Source organism: Vulpes lagopus, chromosome 12 (genome assembly GCF_018345385.1).
Source record: "Vulpes lagopus strain Blue_001 chromosome 12, ASM1834538v1, whole genome shotgun sequence".
Taxonomy (NCBI): domain Eukaryota; kingdom Metazoa; phylum Chordata; class Mammalia; order Carnivora; family Canidae; genus Vulpes; species Vulpes lagopus.
In genome coordinates, this window is record NC_054835.1 from 57,782,666 (window position 1) to 57,788,324 (window position 5,659).

Below are 5,659 nucleotides of genomic sequence, written 5' to 3' on the forward strand. Positions count from 1 at the left end.
TTGGAGTGGCTTCAAGAAAGTGGCACCGACCGTCCCTCCCTCGTCCCCTCTGCCCCCACGGGTTTTCTTGAAACCATTCCTCCCACCGGCCTCACTGCCTGACTGCCAGCAGGACTTGGGAAAAACCCCTCCCCCACCCAGGGCCCCGTGGAAGCTTCTGGGCCCAGGTGGCTGTGCAGCAGCTTCGCGGCTCGCCACTGCTCTCTGCCCTCGAACACAGGACTCTGTTTCAGCGCTGTCCTCCGGCATTTGTTCTTGGTTGGTCCCCACCCACACTGACCTCAGCCCATCCCACCCTCCAGCCCAGGGCGGCCTCCCCGCCCCCCAGCGCCCCCTCGCACAGCTGGTAGCTGTTACTGCTGAGCCCTCAGATGTTTACCAAAGGGCTTGCTCTGCATTTTCTCTCCTCTGGCATCGAAGAGTCTTAAAGGGGCCCCGCTGGTTTTCCTCCTCTTGGGCCACAGGGTCCCCTCTCCTCTCTGGATTTCTCCTCTTGGGCTGCGGGGTCCCCTCTCCCTCTGGATTCTTGACCTCGGGTGGGCAGGTGCCAGGGCTGGAACAGCTGGGGCCTCCCTTGGTGGTCAGCCCCGAGGGCCGTGACGGCCGGGCCACCCTGGCTGGGACGGGACCCACCTAACTGGCCTTCTTTCCTCCTGGGCTGCAGGGCACAGCCCCATTCCCCAGGAAACTCGGGACAAGCCCCTGAGATCCACTTGTCCGAGGACAGGATGGTCCTCCCAGCCTGGCCTCCTCTCTGACTGGGGGAATAAAGGCAGGTGCCCCAGGGTTTGGGCGGCCCACGGTCCAGAAACACCCCACTATGCCAAAATGAAGAAAATCCTTCTCAAAGGAGCTGAAGCTTTTAAGCATTTTCAGAAATCCTCGGACCTTGCATGAGATCAGGTTGGCTGCCCACGCATGTATCCAACAGACCCCACCAAGGTCCAAGGGAGCTGCCCCGCCCAGCGGTGGGGGGGAGCCGGCCTGGCCCACGTGTGGTCGAGGGGGAGTCCTCCTCACTACCCCGGGCCAGGGCCTCAGAGGACGGCAGACCAGACCCACCTGGGCCGCTGGGGCCTGCAGGGGCTGCTCACCTCTGCTCTCTGAACCCCAGTCGACACCAAGCCTTTGAATTACAGTGAAGCCAGAACCCAAATGGGCAACAGTGCCTGTAATCCAGAGTGGGGAGGGGGTAATTTATGGCCAGGCCTGGGGCGGGAGGGCACTGGGGTCTCTAACCTGGGTCTCTAGAAGAGTGGAGATTCCCAGAGGGCCTAGCACAGAGCTCCTGGTGGAGACAAGAGGAGGTGCATAAATATCCTGCCTCCTGCCGTAGACTGGATGTCCCCTCAAAGTCTCATGTTGGAAACGAACCCCTGATGTGACGTGACAGTTCCACTCTGGGAGGTGACCCGGTCATGGGGGTGGAGCCTCATGAAAGGGATTAGTGACCTTATCGAGGAGACCCCAGAGCCTCTCTTGCCCCTTCCTCCCTGTGAGGACACAGTGACAAAGACAGCTATCTATGGACATGGACGAAGAAGGGCTCCCGCCCACCGTCCCGGCCCCTTGACCTCAGACGTCTAGCCTCTAGAGCCCAGGGGAATGTGAGCCTGTTGTTTACAAGCCACCCCACCCCATCCGTCCGTCTGTCCGTGGTCATCTGCTGGAGCTGCCCCAGCACATTGAGACATGCCCTCACCCTCGTGTAAAAGGGGTGTGACAATGGGAGCCTTCAGAGCCCCTTCATGTGGGACTGGCCACAGCCCCCGGTAGGGGGCGGAGCAGGGGAGACAGCAGGCCCCCGCATCCAGGAGAGGGGGGGCAAGCCCGGAGAGGTGACGTCTTCTGCCTCGGGCCACACAGCTGAGATGCGAGTTGGGTGAGTCTCTAAGGCTGCGTCTCTCCTTCGGTGCCCAACCCCCGGGAGCTCAGAGGCCACGGTCACCTTGCCTGTGTGCTTCCAGCTGCCGAGGGAGCACGGGGTGTGGCCCAGGGCGACGTGGTGAGGCCGGTACACGCAGGGGCTCAGCCCCCGTGGGTGCTTCCCAGGCAAGTGTCCTCTGAGAGGGCAGGGCGGGGAGGCCACCCAAAGGCCTCCCTTGGGGACTGCGCCTGGCCGCGGGCTTGGGAATGGCCCCCGGAGACGAGAAAGCCACCAGCCCCACGAAATGGCGAAATGGCGAAGGTCAAAAGCGCCGGTACCATCGCACCCCCCACCCCGTCTTTGTGTCTTTGTGTCGCCACGGCACGCTCCTCCGAGTGCCCTCCCGCGGGGTCTGTGCGACGGAAGCAGGAGCCTCTCGCACACGCACACGCTCCTTAGGAAGGGCTGCTCTAATGGGCAACAGCTGCTCAGCTCACCGCGCGGAATCGAAGGAGCTGCCCTTGGCCACGGTCCCCTCCTCGCTCTGCCCCGGGGCCCCGGCCGGCTGCCCCCCCGCTCCCCACCTGGGAGTGCTCCCCCTCTGTTGAGCAATCCTGCCTGGGGCCTGGCTGCCCAGCCCCCGCCCTCCCATTGGAGCCAAAAGAAGATGGAACCAGGGAGCCAGAACCTAGCGACCCAACCAGAATGGGGTGGTGGGGCCGCGATATCCTGACATAATAGGACGGAGGGACGCAGTTTATTAGGTCCGAGGGTGGGGCCGGTTGCCAGAGGAACCAAGCATGTGATTAGAGCCTTGGAACTTCCAGCCCCACCCCCAGATCTCTAGGTCGGGGAGAAGGGGCTGGAGGGTCCAACGGGTCACCAACGGCCACAATGTCACCAAAGATGCCTTATGTGACGGAGCCACCTCTGGATGGGGTTCCGGAGCTTCCTGGGCGCTGGGAGGGCTGCGCACCTGCAGGGCAGCTCCATGCTCCCTCCCTCTGTGGCTGCTTCCGCCTGGATCCTTTATCAGGACCTGGTAATGCCAAGTGTTCCCGGAGTTCTGTGGGCCGCCTGAGCAAAGGATCAAACCCGAGGAGGGGGTGGCGGGAACACCCTGGGAACTTGTGACTCGGGGGCGGTGTCATGGGATGAAGCCCTTAACCAGTGGGGGGCTGGGGAGGGCCTGTGCTCAGTCCAGGCGCTGGTGTCTGAGAGCTGGAGCCCTGTTACTGGAAGCCAAGCCACAGGGCAGGGGTGAGGAGGAAGGGCCCTCTGACACTCAGGGTCTCTGTCAGGGTGTTGGGATGACAGCACAGAGGGTGAGGGTATCCACCGGCAGCTCTCAGAGCCCCCAGGGGATTCCCACCCGCAGCCACAGGAGCCGTGGGGGAGGGGTACAGACCCAGGGCTTTGCACTCGAGTGCACTGGAGTCTCTGCGGGGGCTCTGGGAAGGCAGGGTCACGCCCTTGCCCAGGGGTCCAGGGCCCCAGAGCCCCTGACCCCATAGGACCAGGTAGGACTGGGGTCATACCCTTCCCCAGGGCTCCAGGGCCTCGGACCTGTAGGACTGGGGTTGTGACCTTGCCCAGGGCCCCAGGGCCCCTGACCCCATAGGACCAGGTAGGGCTGGGGTCACACCCTTGCCCAGGGCTCCAGGGCCTCGGACCTGTAGGACTGGGGTCATGCCCTTGTCCAGGGTCCCAGGGCCCCTGGCCGGGTAGGGCCGGGACGGTCCTTAGAATCTGTACTGCGACACGTTCCCCAGGCCACACTGATGCTGCTCACCAGGGACCCCACTTTGAAAACCGCTGCTAATTTAGATGATCCCACATGACCCAGACCTAAGCCGGCCCAGCGCTCCGCAGCCGCTTTGCCTCTACTTGGGACTGTAGGTGAGATTCACGTGCTCGGTGTTTGGGTTCTTCCCCTTGGGTGCAGATGGGGTAGCCGGGCAGGGGGACGTGGGTCTGACTGCCCGCGTACTTGAACCAAGATTTGACGGTGGCCTGTGTCCCTGGTCTATGCCGGGCATGCCTATGACCCGACCCTGAAAGATGAATTCCATCCAGTGGCTTCAGGGACACAGGGAGGGGATGACCTGCCGTGGAGGTCTCACTGCGGGGGCTTGTGCCGCGTGTTGCGGGCACAGGGCAGGGCAGCTGACTCAGCGCTGAACACAGGGACGTGTTCCCAGAGGTCATGCGTCCGAGCCACGGGTCTCCCAAGGGTGGTCCGGGAGAGCGATGCAGAAGCTCAGTCCCTTTTGACCGGAGCCCCGAGACCCTGGAGGCCCCCAGACCTGAAGGATGCCTGGAAATTACCTGGTGAAGAGGAGGTGAAAGAAGATTCCAGAAGAAGGGATCGTCTGCGCGTGCCCTGAGAAGGAACAGAAGTCCTGTTGACCAGAGCAGGATTTGGGGGTGAGTGTTGGTGGTGGAGGAGCTTCTTTCTTTGGGACGGGACCACCGTCGGGGAGGCTGCAGGCTGCTTCCCCCCACCTGGCTCAGGCGGCCAAAGCTCGGTCTGTCAGGTCGGGCGCTGCTCCAGGAGGACGGAGGACCCCTGTCACTGGTACGGGTGGGGTGTCGTTCCGCTACAGTTCCAAGAACAGATTGGAGCCTCAGGAACCCGCTCTGGCTCCCCTGTGGTGATGCCCAGGGGGCGCCGTGAATGGATGATGGCCCAGCCGCGTCCCTGGAGGGAGCAGAAAGGACCAGAAAGGACCAGAAAGGACCAGAAAGGATGGGCAGGCCACCCTGGGTGCAGGGAGGGGGACTTGAGAGATGGAAGGGAGGCAGAAGGGCTTTAGAAGCCAGCAGGGTCCCCTCTGCACAAGAGGAGCCTGGGGGGCTGGAGTGGGGGCCCCAGTCTGCTGAACCCCATAGCTGAGGCCTAGAAGGGCTCAGGTCCCCGGCCCCCCAGCTCCGGCTCAGTGTCAGACAGCTGCCCCCGTGGCGGTCCCCAAGTGCCGGCCATGGGTCCCCCTCCCACTCGGGTGGTTAGAGTGTGTCTCGTCACATTAAACCAAAAGCTGTCTCTCCGCGGCTTCCCTGCCTCGGCCCTTGGATTCGAAAGATGTGGTGGTCGGCGGTCCCCCAGGCCCGCCAGCCCGCAGCTGCCTGAGGATCCCGGGGCCTGGCTTGGGCGCAGGTGGCCGTGGCCGGGGAGCTCGCCGGGCTCGGGGGTCTCCTCTAGTTGGACGGGAGAGTCCGTGCCTCCAGCGAGCGGACGCCAGGCCAGGCGACGTGTTCCAGGTCTGAAGCCAGTCCCCGGGGGATCCCTGGTGGCGCATTGGTTTGGTGCCTGCCTTTGGCCCAGGGCGCGATCCTGGAGACCCGGGATCGAATCCCACGTCGGGCTCCCGGTGCATGGAGCCTGCTTCTCCCTCTGCCTGTGTCTCTGCCTCTCTCTCTCTCTGTGTGTGTGACTATCATAAATAAATAAAAATTAAAAAAAAAAAATGAAGCCAGTCGCCGGCCGGAGGGGAGAGGGCTTTTCAAGTGAGAGACATGCCGGAGGCCCCCCATCTGGCTCTGGGTGCTCAAGGGTGCTGTGGCAGGAAGGCAGGAGCGGGGTTCGGATTGGGGAGGGCACGCCCGAGCGGGGGACACCCCTGCACCTGGACTCTGAGAGCCCCACAGTGGAGTGATGGTGTTCCCCGAAAGGTATGTCCCCGTCCTGACCCCGAGGACCTGTGCATGTGACTCTGGAAGAAGGGTCTTTGGAGATGTAATTAAGTTAAGGGCCTGGAGATGAGCTCCCCCTGGATGGGGGGGGGCGGGGGG

The 5,659-nt window shown here is 63.3% G+C and overlaps 1 long non-coding RNA gene across 1 annotated transcript; it reads left to right on the forward strand.

The window, feature by feature from the left end:
• Window positions 1-387: 387 nt before the first annotated feature.
• On the forward strand, window positions 388-5,270 carry LOC121472697. The gene is made up of 3 exons (XR_005982979.1): window positions 388-2,909; window positions 3,640-3,766; window positions 4,069-5,270. It is a non-coding gene; the product is annotated as an uncharacterized LOC121472697 (long non-coding RNA).
• The last annotated feature ends 389 nt before the right edge of the window (window positions 5,271-5,659 follow it).